Source organism: Dipodomys spectabilis, unplaced genomic scaffold (genome assembly GCF_019054845.1).
Source record: "Dipodomys spectabilis isolate Male_0828 unplaced genomic scaffold, ASM1905484v1 ptg000127l, whole genome shotgun sequence".
NCBI lineage: Eukaryota > Metazoa > Chordata > Mammalia > Rodentia > Heteromyidae > Dipodomys > Dipodomys spectabilis.
Genome location: NW_024870804.1, coordinates 1,485,449 through 1,504,583, shown reverse-complemented (window position 1 = coordinate 1,504,583; position 19,135 = coordinate 1,485,449).

Below are 19,135 nucleotides of genomic sequence, written 5' to 3'. Positions count from 1 at the left end.
CAAAAGCTGAGCCCCAGGAGATTAATGGATTAGTCTCATTCCTGGAAACAATGATATTGAGATCCATGCAGAGCAAATAGTCCATCCCAGAATCTCTTGATATGATTACCAAGTAGTCCAGGACACTAGCATGCTCAGTTATGGTGGTGTAGTGATTCTTTTTTTATTATATATATATATATATATATATATATATATATATATATATATTAATGTTTTTTGGGTCCGGTCGTGGGGCCTGAACTCTGGGCCTGGGCGCTGTCCCTCAGCTCTTCAGCTCAAGGCTAACTCTCTACCACTTGAGCCACAGCGCCACTTCCGGCTTTTTGCTTTTTGCTTATGTGGTGCTGAGGAATTGAACCCGGGGCCTCAGGCATGCAAGGCAAGCACTCTACCACTGAGCCAACTTTCCAGCCCTGGTGTAGTGATTATAATCTGGGCAAAACCTAACAAAGTAGGACAACCAAATAAACCACATTTGAACTGTTTTTTTTGTTTGTTTGTTTTTGATCAGTCTCGGGAATCTCAACGTTGTTTTGATTTGCATGTCTTTTTTGGTCAGAGGTGTCAAACATATTTTCATGTGTCTATTGGTCATTCCTTTTTTATGTTTTTCTTGTAAAAATACTGAACAGAGGGATTACAATTACTTGAGTAAAGTAATGAGTACATTTCCTATCAAGCATTGTTACCTCCTCCTTTGTTTTTCCCCTACCACGTCTTCCCTCCTCACTTCACTAACTCCTCCCTCCCACCCTGAAGTTGTAAAGTTTGTTTTCAACATAGTGTCTTGTACACCTCATTCTTACAATGGGTCAACCTGTATCCTTATTTCAGCATTTTGTTATTTCCCTTCCTCTCCCCAAATTAGAAAAATGTGTATACAAGATGCAGGGCACCAACATCAAATACAGTGAAAACAGGGGTTATACCATGGAGAACATACTAAAGAAACAAAAAAAAAAATCACATAGTACGTTATAAATATGTTAAAAACAATAGCAAGAAAGAAAAAACCATTTGTGTCCCTATCTTGGGGTTCATTTTGCTCAACATCATCTTATGTGGTCATATGTACATAGCTTTTGACCTTCTCTGCTTGTCCTAAACTTATACTAGTTATTGCCAATAAGGGAAACCATGGCACCTATGTTTCTTTGGGCTTGGCTTATTTCACTTATGTATTGGTTATTTCTTCTCCTGTGAAGGCTCTCTTTAAATCGTTAGCCCATTTCTTTTATTGGGTTGCTGTTTCTTTGAGGATTTGTTTTTAAGGAAGGTTTAATTTTTTTAGCCCTGAGTATATTTTAGATATGAGGCCCTTGTCTGATGCATAGCTAGTAAAGATCGTGTCCCATTCTGTGGGCATTCTATTTATTTTGCTATCTATGTCTTTTGCCATGCAAAAACTCTTCAGTTTGGTATAATCTCATTCATCCAGTCTTTGATTTGTTGTGATTCTGGATCTTAAGAAGTTTTGACCTGTGGCAAGGAGTCTTAGTGTTCCTCCTATCTCCTTCTGTAATATTATCAGGATATCTGGTCTTACATTGAAGGCTTTGATTCATTTAGAGTTGATTTTGGCAAGTTGAGCAATAAAAACATAGCCAGAATTAAGTGTGCACACATCTAAGAGGCCTACTAACCACTGCAGATTGTATATATAAGACTAAACAGAATAGCAAGAAAAAGAAAAAAACAAAACAAGACTTACGATGAAAAAGAGTGGTTCTACAATTTGGGGGACCTTGTGTCTCCCCAGTGTTCTCTATTCCATCTCTTAGTGGAGTTTTTTATTTCCTTGTGATGGTAAGCTTTCCTTGTGTAGGATGCAGGAGCCATCTTGATAGGGGGGGGTGTGGCTGTTACAGATTCCCAGACTCATGCCTGTTTGAATCTTACCTATAACTCAAGTGAACAGATGAATTCTCAAGTCATTGTTTGAATGGTAGAGTTTTGCCTTACCAACCTGAAGTCTTTGCAGGCCTCCTCCCAGCCTAACTTAGTGGGAGAGGGAAATTTCTTTGTGTATTAGAACACGAATGAGGTGGCTGTTATATGCCACTTAGAATCTCTGCAGCGCACTTGGATGTGGGCAGTACTGCAGAATATCTGGAATCAGTGGACTGCCTTGGAGATGCTAGCTCCCATGATACCTCTCTTAGTCCAACCTGAAATCACCCTTAGCTTTTACCACTTGTCCTGTTGTTTCTTTCAGTGAGATTTTAGAGACGTTCAGTTTTGTAAATTCTAAAGTGCCTGGCTAGTGCCAGAGCTGAACTACAATAGCTCTGGACTGCTGAGCTTGTCCTTGCTCACTGCTGAGGGCTGGGACCACCTCTACCTGTGCTGGCCTGTCCTGGCAGGTACTCCCTCTCCCTGGGCGGGGTTGCCTCTTCTTGGGCAGGCCTTTTGTTTTCCACTGAAGAGGAGTGATGCAAGGGTATCCTGTTCCTTTGAACTTTTCAAAAACTAGTACTGCTTCCTTGGCAAGTGTTTGCAGCCAGATCCTCTGGCCGATTCTTTGCCACTTTCAAAGATGGTGTTCTTCTCCACTAGGGGGAGGAGTTTCCTTCCAGATGCTGTTCTCTGGGAGGGAGGGAGGGTTTCTTTTGTAAGTACTCACATTTTCCTTTTGTGTTTTGGACTCTGAGTGATGTGACAAGTTGTCTCTGCATCCAAGTGGGGCCAGCAGGCTGTGGGCTCCCATTCCTGGTCTTTGAATTCACACTGGAGGTATGTAGAAAGTGCACACATTGGGCCACACTGCTCTCTGAGCTGCTGACTCAGTCACTGCTGCTGGTGTTACTGTAGCTGGTGCTCATGCCGCTGCTGCCACAGTGTCTTCTTTTTTTTGGGGGGGGGGGGGCTACGGTCGTGGGGCCTGAACTCTGGGCCTGGGCGCTGTCCCTTAGCTCTTCAGCTCAAAGCTAGCGCTCTACCATTTGAGCCACAGCACCACTAATGGCTTTTTTCTTTTTGTGTTATGTGGTACTGAGGAATCGAACCCAGGGCCTCAGGCATGTAAGGCAAGCGCTCTACCACTGAGCCACCTTCCCAGCCCCCCCACCGTGTCTTTTTATGCAGGTAGTTTATAATTTTCTTCTTTGGTATAAATCTCTGTATAATTATAGCTTACTTGGCATGATTCTCTAAACATGGAAGTCCTGGTGTGTCCCTAAGACACTGCTTCTTTGGAGAGAGCTTAGTTGGCTCCTGTAGTCTTTCCACCATCTTCTCTGAATGCTAAATATTTTTTAAAGTGCTGTATACTGTTACATTCAAGTGGCTGAGGAGTCCAGCACAAGGAAAGGAAGATATGGGCTCTATAGGAGACTGATTCAAACAACAAAATAAACAAGCAACAAAAAACTGTAGGACACACCAGCCGCTTACACCTCAAATGCTAGCTATTCTGAAGCATGAGATCTGAGAACTGAGGTGTGAAACTAGCTCTGGTATAAAATTCTGAGAATCTCTTACTTTCAGTCATAAAAAAGCTGAAAAGGTAGGTATGTCTCTGGTGTTCAAGTGCCTATAGGGATTGAAAAATCTGAATAGAGCGTGAGTTTGATTCTAAGAATCAATACTGTCACCACATGTTTTTTGGTTGTTATGGAATTTAGACTCTGGGCTTCCAGCTTTCTAGACAGTAACTCTACTACTTCAACTACACCTCTAAAAAAAGGTGTATTTAAATTCATATGTAGCAATAACGCAAGAGTTACAAGTACCAGCAGTGTACCACACATACAGACTTGACAAATAAGGAATCTCAGAGCATCTTTTTGCTTTTTCTAAAATGCTTCTATTTACAAAATGGCATTGAAACCAAATTCACACAGGTAAACATTTTTAAACCCTCCTATTCCTCACTTAGCAGGAAGGAAATAAATCCCAAGTTTCCAATGCCTTTTTGCTAAGCCAGATAACTTGATTACAGTGTTAGGCATTAAAACATCAGATTTTCTTAATTTGCAAATTAGAGAATCCTTAGAAGACCTTTCAAACACCTAATCCTGATGATCTTTTTTTTTTTTTTTTTAGTTTAAACTCACATTTACCTTTACTTTTTTACCTTTTGTGGTTTAAGTATAAACCCACCCAGTTTTTTTACCTTTTTTATTACAGCATGCTGGCAGTTTTTAAAGCATATTCACATACATATCCACTCGTACAAACAGTTGTTCACAAAGATCTTAAACCTCACAAAAATGAATAAGACAAAACTTTTAAACTATGAACCGTAGCTGTGTTTCCTTTCTCCAAGTAATAGCATAACAATGAACTTTAGCTGGGCCTCATTTCTCCAGGACCTGCTTGTTTAACAAAACATGTTAACAATAGACCTTTTCAATACTTTCCATTGGCGGAGTAGAGGTCACCTGAAACTAATCTGGCCCAACTTTTTCTTTTATCCAACTTTATTTTATTTTTTTTTTTGTCGGTCGTGGGACTTGAACTCTGGGCCTGGACGCTGTCCCTCAGCTCTTCAGCTCAAGGCGAGCGCTCTACCACTTGAGCTACAGCGACACTTCCGGTTTTCTGGTGGTTTATTGGAGATAGGAGTCTCACGGTCTTTCCTGCCCGGGCTGGCTTTGAACCGCGATCCTCAGATCTCAGCCTCCTGAGTAGCTAGGATTGCAGGCGTGAGCCACCAGCACCCGGCTTCTTTTATCCAACTTTAAACAAGAGCAATTTCTATCTTTTTTACATTGCCAGGACCAGGCAAATGTCCGGATCAAGCTTACAGCCATCTCTTTAGCCAGATTGCTAGAGGACCAAACCAGTCCTGCAACCATCCATGCTCTACCTCTTGACTGTTGCCACACAGGGAGGGAGACATAGCAGGCTTGTGATTGGGCCCAACCAGAGGCCTGGAATTATATTATTCCCCCAGAGATATCCAAATGACAAAAAATAAGGAAACCAAGAATCCACATTTAAAACTGTTACCAATTTTTAAAAAGTAACTTTTATTGAGATTAAGTGACTACACCAATTTCACAACATTGTGAAATAGTGGTACTTAGTTTAAGTCATACTTTAAAAAAATATATGTTATTGTAAAGATACTATACAGAGGGGTTATAGTTACATGAGCAAGATAAGTACATTTTCTATCAAGCATTATTACTTCCTCCTTTGTTTTTCCCCTACCATCCCTTCCCATCCCACCTCCCCAACTCCTCCCTACCCACCAAAGTTGTAAAGTTCGTTTTCAACATAGTATCTTGTACATCTCATTGTCACAATGGGTCAACTTGCATCTAGATTTCAGCATTTTGTTATTTGTTATTTCCCTTCCCCTCCCCAAATTAGAGAAATGTATATACAAGATGTAGGGTACCAGAATCAATTACAGTGAAGACAGGTGTTATACCATGGGGGAAGAATATACAAAAGAAACAGAAAAAAATCACATATTACATTATAAGTACATTAAAAACATCAGCAGTGAAGATAAACCTCTTGTGTACCTATCTTGGGGTTCATTTCACTTAGCACCATCTTATATGGTCATATGTACATAGCTTTGGCCTTTTCTGCTTGTCCTAGACATATACTAATTATTGCAGATAAGGGAGACCATGGGACTTATGTTTCTTTGGGCCTGGCTTACTTCACGTAATATAATTTTTCCAAGTCTTTCCATTTCCTAACAAATGGGTGATGTCATTCTTTCTGATGGAGGCATAGAATTCTATTATATATGTATATATATATGTGTGTGTGTGTGTGTGTGTGTGTATCACATTTTCTTGATCCATTCATCTACTGAGGAGCATCTGGGTTGGTTCCATATCTTAGCTATGGTGAATAATGATGCTATAATCATAGTTGTGCTGGTAGCTTTAGTATGGCCTTGTTTCACAAACACATTTTAACCTTCACTAGGCAAATTGTCATATCATGCTCTATAATGTTTGTGAATTCTATGAGCTTTGACAATGCAACTATTCCTCCCACATTGGGTGATATGTACATTTATTTCCTTTTGCTTAGTGTATACTGTTCCCTCTTTCCCTGTCAGTCCCTTTCTCCCATCACTGCCCTTGATTTGCTTAGATGGGCCCCTCTGTTGTATATTTTCCTCTGATTCTGTACCCTCCTCCTAGCTTCTCTTGGATGTGCATATATATATATATATATATATATATATATATATATTTCATATACATGGTCAAGAACATGGAGTCATTTAGAAATGATATGACTGATTGAGTGGAGATCTTTTGTTGCTTGAGTCCTGTTTACTTTGTCATATCTCCTTGCATTTTGGATTTAACACCCACATATCAGGGAGACCATGTGCCATTTGTCTTTCTGCTCTTGGCTTACCTCCCTCAAAATGATCTGTTCTAGTTCCATCCATTTCCCTGCAAATGCCATTGTTTTGTCTTTTCTAATGGCTACATAATATTCCATTGTATATAGGTACCACAATTTTTGGATCCATTCATCTGTAGTGGGGCATCTACGTTGTTTCCATATCTTGGCTATTGTGAATGGCGCTGCAATGAACATGGAGGTGCATGTGTCTTTGTCTCCTGGTTCCTGTTGCTCAGGGTAGATGCCTAGGAGTGGTATGGCTGGGTCATAGGGGAGGTCTATATTTAGCTTTCTGAGGAACCTCCAGACTGCTTTCCAAAGTAGTTATATTAGTGTACATTCCCACCAGCAATGCAATAGGGTCCCTCTTTCTCCATATCCCCACCAGCATTTGTTGTTGGTTGAATTTAGGGTGTGGGGCATTCTGGCTGGGGTAAGGTTGTATCTCAGGGTTGTTTTTATTTGCATTTCCTTTATGGTTAGGGATGATGAACACTTCCTCATGTGTTTCTTTGCCTTTTTTTTTTTTTTTTTGGTCCGGTCGTGGGGCCTGAATTCTGGGCCTGGGCGCTGTCCCTCAGCTCTTCAGCTCAAGGCTAGCACTCTACCACTTGAGCCACAGCACCACTTCCGGCTTTTTTCTTTTTGCTTATGTGGTGCTGAGGAATCGAACCCAGGGCCTCAGGCATGCAAGGCAAGCGTTCTACCACTGAGCCATCTTCTCAGCCCCTTCTTTGCCATTTTTATCTCTTCTTCTGAGAAGTCTCTCTTTAGTTCCCTTGCCCATTTAATGATTGGTTTGTTAGATTTGGGAGGGATTAGTGCCTTGAGTTCCCTGTATACAAGGGATATTAGGCCCTTGTCTGATATATTGCTGGTAAATATTTTCCCCAACTAATTTTCTGTCTTTCTAGTTTGGTAGTTCTGTCTTTAGCGGTACAGAAACTTTTTAAATTTTAAATGCCTCTATCCATCCTGTGAAAGTGTCCACAAGCACCAACAAAATATCTGTATCTGCCAACCATTGGCATATGGGTGAAATCAATTTGCCAATCTACTCCTGAGAGAGTACCTCAAGCCTGATGGGTTGAGATGGGAGGTGGCTGTACTTTAGTATTTGTATTTGCCCTTTGGCATACTTCACAGGTTTGTGACAGCTGCGTGAGGAATTGTGTGTCAGCTGGGGTTAGGGGAAGGCTGTGTTTTAGGAACTCTTGTAAGGCCCCTATCTGAGGGTAGAAAGATGGTAAAGGTATTTAAGGATGTCTTGCCTAGAGGGAGGAGCAGGATCCTGTTATTGGCAATGTTACTGCCCATTGTTTTGATGATATAGCAGCCTGCTTGGCAGTTTCATCGACCAGGTTGTTTCCCTTGGTTATAACTGAGTCATTTGACTTATGGCTCCTGCAATGAACTATGCCAATGGCTGAGGGGAGAAAAGATGTCTTTAAGAGCTTAGTAATAAGCCAGGCACTGGTGGCTCATGCCTGTCATCCTAGCTACTCAGGAGGCTGAGATCTGAGGATCGTGGCTCAAAGCCATCCTGGGCAGGAACGTCCATGAGACTCTTATCTCCAATAAACCACTCAGAAAACTGGAAGTGGTGCTGTGGCACTAGCCTTGAGCTGAAGAGCTGAGGGACAGTGCCCAGGGCCAGAGTTCAAGCCCTACAACTAAAAAAAAAAAAAAAGAGCTCAGTAATATAAGGGCCATTTATTACTGAGGGTCTCTTCATTGTTAGTAGGCTTCATTCCTTCCAAGGAGCTGCATGAGAAAGGATGGTATGGAAGGTATTTAGAATCCATGTATACCATCAGGGAAAGTCCTGGGGCCAGCTGGAAGCCCCGTGTTAGGGCTACTAACTCTCACTCAGCAAGCTGAACCCAGAGACCACTGAATGAGCCTGCCACTCCCACTCAGCAAGAGGATCCCCCTACAGTCTACACCAGGCAGTCTCTTACCCCACCGTGGCCCTATGCCACGTAGTTTCTCACCCTACCATGATCCACCAGATGCCAGAGTCTTTCACCCCACCATAGCCTACCAGATGCTAGCAAGTTTCTCATCATCCCATAGTCAACCAGATGCTGGCCCTACAGAACAGATTTCCACTGTTCCAGATGGATTCATTCCCAGAATACAGAAAAGATGACAACAGCACCTTGCCCATATGCTCTGGTTAATGGTTAATAGGTGATAAACATAGAAACCAATTGTATTTCTTAAAAATAGAGGTAAAGCCGAAAACAAGTGCTTATCATCATAGCTCGTCATCCAAAAAACAAGATCAGGCGACCAGCTGGTGACCACCCAGGAACGAAGCCTTGCAGCAAGATTGTGTAACCTTTTGCCCTTTCTCATGGAGACTTTTGCTATAAAAGCTTGTTATCCTCTGCAATAAATCGCACTCAGCATTAACTCTCTTGTGTGTGAGTTGTCTGTTTGCCATCTCCCACCTGTTCCAGTTCCTCCACTAGGTGTCCTCCGTTGTCCTGACAGAGCCGGTCCGTGGCAACCCTAGATACCCCAGGGGCATCTTCAGGCAAGAGGAGGAGAAGAGTGTAGAGGGCTGGGAAAGTGGCTCAGTGGTAGAGTACTTGCCTTGCATGCATGAGGCCCTGGGCTCAATTCCTCAGCACTACATAAGCAGAAAAAGCTGGAAGTGGCGCTGTGGCTCACGAGGTAAAGTGCTAGCCTTGAGCTGAAGAGCTCAGCTCTCAGGCCCAGAGTTCAGGGTCAACGACTGACTCCAAATATATATATATATATATATATCATGGAAAGAGCAGCACATTTATGTGCTATTTCGCTAGTGCTGCTCTGACACACCACTGCAGACTGGGTGGTTTAGAGATCTGTGTTCATAGCTCTGAAGTCCAGCAGCATGGAATCCCTTTCTTCTGGGCCACATTCCCTCAGGAGGTACAAGGCAGTGAGTTCTAGGTCTTCTCTCAGCTTCTATACCTGTGAGAGCAGAGTGACATCTCTACAGAGGATCATCCCTGGGTGCATTTCTGGGACCCAGTTTCCCCCTTTTAGGGACACAGTAACAACAGGAACTGGAGTTGATCTCCTGCCAAGAGTCCATTTCCATGTAAGGTCACATTCACAGGTACCGGGTGATGAGAGTGTCCATACATGAATTTTGGGAACACAACCCATTACAATGTTCCTGCCTCTGCTGGCAGCCTCTACCTCCCTATTGACCCCGTGGCTCCTCTGGGGCCTCATCTCCTTCCTGGCACCCAGCAGATCATGGCTGGCCCTGATGGCTGGCCTGAGCTGAATTCAGTGAGAGCTGGGACGAGACTGCTCTGGGGCTCGGGGCACTGAAGTTTGGAGCAGGACCACACAGAGGCCAGTCTGTCTCAGAGCTGAGGCGTTGGGACACTTCCTCAGGGCTTCAAGTTTTCAGAAGGAAGTAGTTGCAGCTACAGGCTAGGAGGAGGAGCGGAGCACTGCAGGGGTGAGGCAGGAGCAGGAAGTGAGTGGTGCAGGGGTGGGGTTTTTGTGGAGCAGAGCATGAGAGGGGTGGGGCAACAGTGAGTAAGTTAACGGCCCAGGTGCGGGATTTTGTGTGTGGGGCAAAGCTTGAGAGGGATGGGGCAAGAGCAGAAAAGAGAGCACTTGGGTGGCAGGGCTTGTAGGGTTACAGAGCACCAGAAGGGACCGCAAGAGCATGGAAGTGAGCGGCTCCAGGGGCGGAGCTTGTGGAAGGGCAAAGCACAGGAGGAGTGTGGCAAGGGAGCAGAAGTGAATGGTCCAAGGATGGAGCCTGTGGGAGGTCAAGGGTCCACAGAACTAACTGTGTGCACACCTAGAGCACCATCTGGTGGGAATCATTGGTCACTGAACCCTCCCTGGTCCTGATAAGTATGGTACACATATCTAGACCACCATCTGGTGGGGATCAGTGGTCACTGCACCCTGGGTCCTGAGGAGAGGATGGATGGTGTGCGCACGTACAGCACCATCTGGTGGGAATCAGTGGTCACTGCACCCCTGGTGCTGAGATGAGAAACATGGTGCGCACACCTAGAGCACCATCCGGTGGGAATCAGTGGTCACTTCACCCTCTAGTCCTGAGAAGAGGAGCATGGTGCACGTACCTAGAGCACCATCTGGTGGGAATCAGTGGTCACTGCACTCTGGTCCTGAGGAGCATGATATACACACCTAGAGTACCATCTGATGGGCATCAGTGGTCACTGCACCCCTGGTCCTATGGAGAAGAGGATGGTATGCACATGTACAGCACCATCTGGTGGGAATCAGTGGTCATTGAATCTCTGGTCCTGAAAAGAGGAGCATGGTGCACACACCTAGAGCACCATCTGGTGGGAATCAGTGGTCACTGCACCCTGGGTACTGAGGAGAGGAGGATGGTGTGCTCACGTACAGCACTATCTGGTGGGAATCAGTGGTCACTGCATATCTGGTCCTGAAAAGAGGAGCATAGTGCATACAACTAGAGCACCATCTGATGGGAATCAGTGGTCACTGCACCCCAGGTCCTGAGGAGGACAGTACACACACCTAGAGTGACATCTGGTGGGAATCAGGGGTCACTGCACCCCGGGTCCTGAGGAGAGGAGGATGGTGTATACATGTACAGCACCATCTGGTGGGAATCAGTGGTCACTGCACCCCTGGTTCTGAGATGAGAAACATAGTGCACACTTAGAGCACCTTCTGGTGGGAATCCGTGGTCACTGCACTCTCTGGTCCTGAGGAGGATGGTACACACACCTAGAGCACCATCTGGTGGGAATCAGTGGTCACTGCACCCCGGGTCCTGAGAAGAGAAACATGGTGCGCACACCTAGAGCACCATCTGGTGGGAATCAGTGAAAACTGCATTCTCTGGTCTTGAGGAGCATAGTGCACACACCTAGAGCACTATCCGGTGGGATCAGTGGTCACTGCACCCTCTGGTCCTGAGGAGCATGATACAGACACCTAGAGCACCATCTGATGGGAATCAGTGGTCACTGCACCCTGGGTTCTGAGGAGAGGAGGATGGTGTGCACATGTACAGCACCATCTGGTGGGAATCAGTGGTCACTGAATATCTGGTACTGAAAAGAGGAGCATGGTACACACACCTAGAGCACCATCTGATGGGACTCAGTGGTCACTGCACCCCAGGTCCTGAGGAGAGGACAGTACACACACCTAGAGTGCCATCTGGTGGGAATTAGGGGTCACTGCACCCTAGGCACTGAGAAGAGGAACATGGTGTACACACCTAGAGCACCATCCTGTGGTAATCAGTGGTCACTGCACTCTGGTTCTGAGGAGAGGAGGATGGTGAGCACATCTAGAGCACCATCTGGTGGGAATTGGTGGTCACTGCACCCTCTGGTCCTGAGGAGAGGAGGATGGTGCGCACATCTAGAGCACCATCTGGTGGGAATCAGTGGTCACTGCACCTTCTGTTCCTGAGGACAGGAGGATGGGGGCGGGGTTAGGAAGAGGAAGTGAGCGGTGCAGGGCGGGGTTTGTGGAGCTGCGCAGGAGGGGGCGGGGTTAGGAAGAGGACGTGAGGGGCGCAGGGCGGGGTTTGTGGGGCCGAGCAGGAGAGGGGCGGGGTTAGGGAGAGGACGTGAGGGGTGCAGGGCGGGGTCTGTGGAGCCGCGCAGGAGAGGGGCGGGGTTAGGGAGAGGAAGTGAGCGGCGCAGGGCGGGGCTTGTGGGGCCGAGCAGGAGAGAAGTGTGGTATGTGGTCCGGCTATGCGGATGGGCCTGGCGGAGGGGTTCCTGAGGCTGGGCTGATGGGAGTGAGCAGGTATGGGTGGGGCTTGTGGGGCAGAGCACATGCGGGGCGGGGCAGGAGGAGAGAGGAAGTGAGGGGGCGGGGGCGGGCCAGAGGGCTAGACTAGTTTGGGCGGGTACTGTCTGAGGTGGCAGACCGCTGGCGGCTCTGAGGCGGGCTGGGCTTCTGACCCGGTCCTGTCAGGTGCAGGCAGCTTCTTGGGGGACGCGCCTGGAGGACGTGGGCTCTGCGTGGTCAGCTTGTCTGGGTCAGCTTGTCTGTGGAGAAGGCGGGACGCGGGGCCCTGAGCAGACCATGAGGCGACTGCGGAGGATGAGTGGAGCTGAGCGGAGGATGAGCGGCCTCCGGCCAGGTGCGGACGGGGCCTGGGGTGGTGCTGGTGTCCCGGTGTGTCATTTGTGCCCTTCCTGAGGTGACTGTGGTGCGGCCAGGCCCTGAGCCAGGCGTCCGGAGCTGTCTAGGCCCAGGCCTGGGTGCGGGTGTCTGTGGAAGTGTGTGAAGTGCGGCCTGCCTCTCCCCGTGTGTCATTTGAGCACATTCTGAGGTGACTTCGATGAAGCCAGGCCCCACAGCAGGCAGGCCCCACGCCAGGGAGGCTCCATACTAGGCCCCACTCCAGGCAGACCCTAGACCAAGCAGGCTCCACAGCATGCCCCACACCAGGCCCCACAGCAGGCAGGACCCACACCAGGCCGGCCCCACACCAGGCAGGCCTCACATCAGACAGGCAGGCCTCACACCAGACAGGCCCCCACAACAGGCCACACACCAGTCAGGCCTCATAGCAGGCAGGTCCCACACCAGGTCACACACTAGGCCTCAGGCCTCCATGCCTCACAAGCACTGCCGCCATGGAGAGGGCCTTGGCGGGAAATCCCGGCCCCGCCTCACAGCCCACCCCTTTGGCCCCGCCCACGGGCGCTCACCTAACTTCCTCCTCCCCCTCTGCCACTCCTCCCCCGCGGCCATGGATTCTCATGCCCATCACCAGTGCATCCTGCAGCGCTGGCCCGCCACCATTGGTCAGCTGCCTGCTGCTGGGTCGGCTCTAGACGTAGGGCGGGCGGGGCCTCTGTGCGGGGAACCAGGGCGTGGCCTGTGGAGTGGGGTGGGGTCTTCCGGCTGTGCAGGAGCAGGGTGGGGCCTGTGAGGCTCTGCCGGACCGGGAAGGGGCCTGTGGGGAGTGGGGCGGAGCCAGCGGAGCTTTGCAGGAGCAGGGCAGAGCCAGCGGTGCTTTGCAGGACAGGGCGGGGCTGGGGAGCTACTGTAGGGCTACTGCGGGGTTCCCGACATGCAGACACGGGCCCGACTCCATGCTGGTGACTCCGACCCTCCCCTGGAGCCCCAGGCTGTGCTCACACAGAGGCTGGTTCCTGCGGGTGATTCCCTGCTTCCAGGTCCAAGGGCCGTGCAGCATGCCCCGAGGCCGCCACGGAGCTTTGTGGCAGGTGCCCACTGCCAGGCCAGCCTGGAATGGAGTCGCCCGGGGTGAGCCCAGCCCTGGGCAGGGCTTTTGCGGAAGAGGAGGGAGGGGCGGGGCTTCGGGGCAGAGCCTGGGAAGGGTGGAACTAGATGGGAGTGAGCAGGTATGCGTGGGGCTTGTGGGGCAGAGCATGTGAGGGGCGGGGCAGGAGAGAGGAAGTGAGCGGTGAGGGGGTGGACCAGAGGGCTGGACTAGTTTGGGCGGGTTCTGTCTGAGGCGGCAGACCCGCGGTCGGCTCCGGCAGCTCCTTCCTCTGAGCGCACTGTGGCATGGGGGCCTATGGAGCTGGGCGGGCGCCCTGTGGTCTTGTGGCAGGCTGGGCTTCCGACCCGGTCCTGTCAGGCACCGGCGGCTTTTCTTGGGGGAAGCGCCTGGAGGAACGCGGGCTCTGCGCGGTCAGCTTGTCTGTGGAGAAGGCGAGACGTGGGGCCCTGAGTGGACCTTGAGGCGACTGCGGAGGACGAGTGGAGCTGAGCGGCCTCCGGCAAGGTGCAGAGGGGGCCTGGGGTGGTGCTGGTGGGGCACAGGATGGAGCAGTGCGGCCTGTCTCTCCCGGTGTGTCATTTGTGCACATTCTGAGGTGACTGTGGTGCAGCCAGGCCCTGAGCCAGGTGTCCGGAGCTGTCTAGGCCCAGGCCTGGGTGCGGGTGCCTGTAGAAGTGTGTGAAGCAGTGGGGCTTGTCTCTCCCCGTGTGTCATTTGAGCACATTCTGAGGTGACTTCGATGAAGCCAGGCCCCAAGGCAGGCAGGCCCTACACCAGGCAGGCCCCACGCCAGGGAGGCCCCACACCAGGCCCCACTCCAGGCACACCCCAGACCAACCAGGCTCCACACCATGCCCCACACCAGGCCTCACACCAGGCAGGCCCCACACCAGGCCCCATAGTACGCCCCATGCCAGGTCATAGACTAGGCCTCACGCCAAGGCCCACGCCAGGGCCCACACCAGGCCCCATATCAGGCCCCAAAACAGGCAGGCCCCACGCCAAGACTCACACCAGGCAGGCCCCACACCAGGCAGGTCCCACACCAGGTAGGCCCCACACCAAGCAGGCCCCACACCAGGCCCCACACCAAGTAGGCCCCACACCAAGTAGGCCCCACACCAGGTAGGCCCCACACCAGGTAGGCCCCACACCAGGTAGGCCCCACACCAGGTAGGCCCCATGCCAGTCCCAACAACAGGCAGGCCCCACACCAAGCAGGCCCCACATCAGGCAGGCCCCACACCATGCCCTATGCCAGGCCCCACGCCATGCCCCACACTAGGCCCCACGCCACTCAGGACCCACACCAGGCAGGCCCCACACCAAGCAGGCCCCGCACCAAGCAGGCCCCACACCAGGTCCCACGCCAGGCAGGCCCCATACCAGGCAGGCCCTGCACCAGGCAGGCCCCACACCAGGCCCCACACCACGCCCCACACTAGGCCCCACGCCACTCAGGCCCCTCACCAGGCAGGCCCCGCACCAGGAAGGCCCCACATCAGGCCCCACACCAGGCAGGACTCACCAGGCAGGCCCCACACCCTGCCCCACACTGGGCAAGCCCCACACAATGCCCCTCACCAGGCAGGCCTCACACCAGTTAGGTCCCACATCAGGCCCCACAACAGGCAGGCCCCACACCAGGTCCCACACCAAGCAGGCCCCGCACCAGGCAGGCTCCACACTAGGCCCCACACCAGGCAGGACCCACACCAGGCAAGCCCCACACCAGGCAGGCCCCACACCAGGCCCTATGCCAGGTCCCACACAAGGCCCCACACCAGGCAGGCCCCACACCAGGCCCCACACCAGGCAGGCCCCACACCAGGCCCCACGCCAGGCCCCACACTACACCCCACACCAGGCCCCACACCAAGCAGGCCCCACACCAAGCAGGCCCCGCACCAAGCAGGCCCTGCACCAGGCAGGCCCTGCACCAGGCAGGCCCCACATCAGGCCCCACACCAGGCAGGACTCAAACCAGGCAGGTCCTACACCATACCCCGCACTGGGCAAGCCCCACACCATGCCCCACACCAGGCCCCACATTGGGCAGGCCTCACACCAGGTAGGTCCCACACCAGGCCCTACACCAGGCAGGCCCCACACCAGGCCCCACACCAGGCTCCACACCATACAGTCCTCACACCAAGCAGGCACCACACCAAGCAGTCCCCATGCCAGGCTCCATACTAGGCAGGCCCCCACACCAGGCAGAAACACCAAGGAGGTCCCACAACAGGCCCCACGCCAGGCCCCATAACAGGGCCCACACCAGACAGTCTCTACACCAGGCAGGCCCCACACCAGGCAGGCCCCAAACCAAGCCCCACACCAGGCAGGCCCCACACTATGCCCCACACTGGGCAGGCCACACACCAGGCAGGCCTCATACTAGGCAGGCACTACACCAGGCCTCATACCAGGCAGGTCCCAAACCAGGCCCCACACCAAGCAGGCCCCAAACCAGGCCCCATGCCAGGCCCCACCCCAGGCAGGTCCCATACCAGGCCCCACACCAGGCAGGCTCCACACCAGGCAGGCCCCACACCAGGCAGGCCCCACGCCAGGCCTCACACAAGGCAGGTCCCATACCATGCCCCACACCAGGCCCCAGGCCAGGCCCCATATCAGGCCCCACACCAGGCCCCATGCCAGGCCCCACAACAGGCACCACACCAGGCAGGCCTCACACCAGGCCCCACCCCAGGCAGGCCCACCCCAGGCAGGCCCCAAACCAGGCCCCATATCAAGCAGGCCCCACACCAGGCAGGCCCCAAACCAGGCCCTATATCAAGCAGGCCCCACACCAGGCAGGCCCCACGCCAGGCCTCACACGAGGCAGGTCCCATACCATGCCCCACACCAGGCCCCAGGCCAGGCCCCATACCAGGCCCCACACCAGGCCCCATGCCAGGCCCCACAACAGGCACCACACCAGGCAGGCCTCACACCAGGCCCCACCCCAGGCAGAACCCACACCAGGCAGGCCCCAAACCAGACCCTATATCAAGCAGGCCCCACACCAGGCAGGCCCCACGCCAGGCCTCACACGAGGCAGGTCCCATACCATGCCCCACACCAGGCCCCAGGCCAGGCCCCATACCATGCCCCACACCAGGCCCCATGCCAGGCCCCACAACAGGCACCACACCAGGCAGGCCTCACACCAGGCCCCACCCCAGGCAGGACCCACACCAGGCCTCATACCAGGCAGGTCCCACATCATGCCCCACACGAGGCAGCCCCCACACCAGGCAGGCCCCACACCAGGCAGGCCCCACACCAGGCAGGTCCCACAATAGGCCCCACACCAGGCCCATGCCAGGCTCCATACCAGGCCCCATACCAGGCAGTCCCCACGCCAGGCCCCACACCAGGCAGGCCCCATACCAGGACCTACACTAGAACCCACACCAGGCAGGCCCCACACCAGGCAGGACCCATACCAGGACCCATGCCAGGCAGGCCCCACACCAGGCCCCATACCATGCCCCACAGCCTGGCCCATGCAGGTCCAGGTAGTGCTGGCATAGACAGGGCTCTGTGAGTCGGGTGCAGTCCGGTTCAGTAGACGCTGGCTTGGTCAGGGCTCTGTGAACCTTGCCCGGGTCGGTCAAGGAGCAACTGGCTTAGACAAGACTCTGTGAGGTTGGCCTGGGCCAGTCAAGCATGAGCTGGCATGAACAGGGCTCTGTGAGCCTGGCCCGCCACAATTCAGGCGGCATTGGTTTGGACAGGGCTCTGTGAGACTGGCCCGGGCCTATCCAGGCAGTGCTGGCTTGGACAGGACTCTCTGAGCCTGGCCTTGGCCACTTCAGGTGGAGCTGGTTTGGACAGGGATTCTGTGAGGCTAGCCTGTTCGGTTCCAGGGCAGCTGGCTTGGACAAGACTCTGTGAGGCTGGCCCGGCCCAGTCTAGGAGGAGCTGGCTTGGACAGGTCTCAAGAAGCTGTCCCCGGACTGGTCCAGGCGACCCTGGCTTGGACAGACCTCTGTGTGCCTGGCCCGCACTGGTCTTGGTGGTGCTGTCTTGGACAGGGTTCTCTAAACCTGGCCCGCGCCGTTCCAAGTGGCGCTGGACTGTACACAGCCCTGTGAGTCTGGTGCAGGCTGGTCCAGGTGGCGCTGCCTTGGATAAGGCTCTGTGATGCTGGCCCGGCCCAGTCTAGGAAGAGCTGTCTTGGACAGGGCTCTTTGAGGCTGGCCCCCATCAGTCTAGGCAGCACTGGCTTGGACAGGGCTTAAAAGGCTGGCCCCCGGCTGGCCTAGGCGATCCTGACTTGCACAGGGCTCTGTGAGCCTGGCCTGCACCGGTCCAGGCAGTGCTGGCTTGCAAAGGGCTCTGTGAGGCTGGTGTAGTCTGGTCCAGTTGAAGGTCGCATGGACAGTGCTATGTGAGGGTGGCCAGGGCCGGTGAAGGGGCAGCTGGCTTGAAGAAGTCTCTGTGAGGTTGGCCCGGGCCAGTCTAGGAGGAGCTGGCTTGGACAGGGCTCTGTGAGGCTGGCCCAGGCCAGTGCAGGCGTGGCTGGCTTGGACAGGACTTTGAGAGCCTGTCCCGCTCTGGTACAGGAAGTATTGGCGTGAACAGGGCTCTGTGAGCCAGGCCCGCGACAATTCAGGCGGCACTGGTTTGGACTGGGCTCTGTGAGACTAGCCTGGTAATATCCAGGCGGTGCTGGCTTGGACAGGACTCTCTGAGCCTGGCCTTGGCAACTTCAGTTGGAGCTGGTTTGGACAGGGAAATTGTGAGGCTGCTCTGGTCGGTTCCAGGGCAGCTGGCTTGGACAAGACTCTGTGAGGCTGGCCTGGCCCAGTCTAGGAGGAGCTGGCTTGGACAGGGCTCAAGAGGCTGTACCCGGGATGGTCCAGGCGACCCTGACTTGAACAGAGTTCTGTGTACCTGGCCCGCACCGTTCCCGGTGATGCTGTCTTGGACAGGGTTCTGTAAACCTGGCCCGTGCCGGTCCAAGTGGCGCTGGATTGTACACGTCCCTGTGAGTCTGGTGCAGGCTGGTGTAGGTAGCCCTGCCTTGGACAAGGCTCTGTGAGGCTGGCCCAGAGAGGTCAAGATGCAGCTGGGTTGGACTAGACTCTGTGAGGTTGGCCCGGCCCAGTCTGGGAGGGGCTGGCTTGGACTGGGCTCCTTGAGGCTGGCCCCCATTGTTCCAGGCGGCGCTGGCTTCGACATGGCTCGGAAGACTGCCCCACGCAGGTCCAGGTAGTGCTGGCTTAGACAGGACTCTTTGAGCCTGGCCCATGCAGGTCCTGGTAGTGCTGGCATAGACAGGGCTCTGTGAGTCAGGTGCAGTCCGGTTCAGTAGACGCTGGCTTGGTCAGGGCTCTGTGAACCTGGCCCGGGCCGGTCAAGGAGCAGCTGGCTTAGACAAGATTCTGTGAGGTTGGCCCGGGCCAGTCAAGCATGAGCTGGCATGGACAGGGCTCTGTGAGGCTGGCCCAGGCCTGTCCAAGTGGCCCTGGCTTGGACAGGACTCTCTGAGCCTGGCCTGGGCAGCTTCAGGCAGAGATATCTTGGACAGGGCTCTGTGACGCTGGC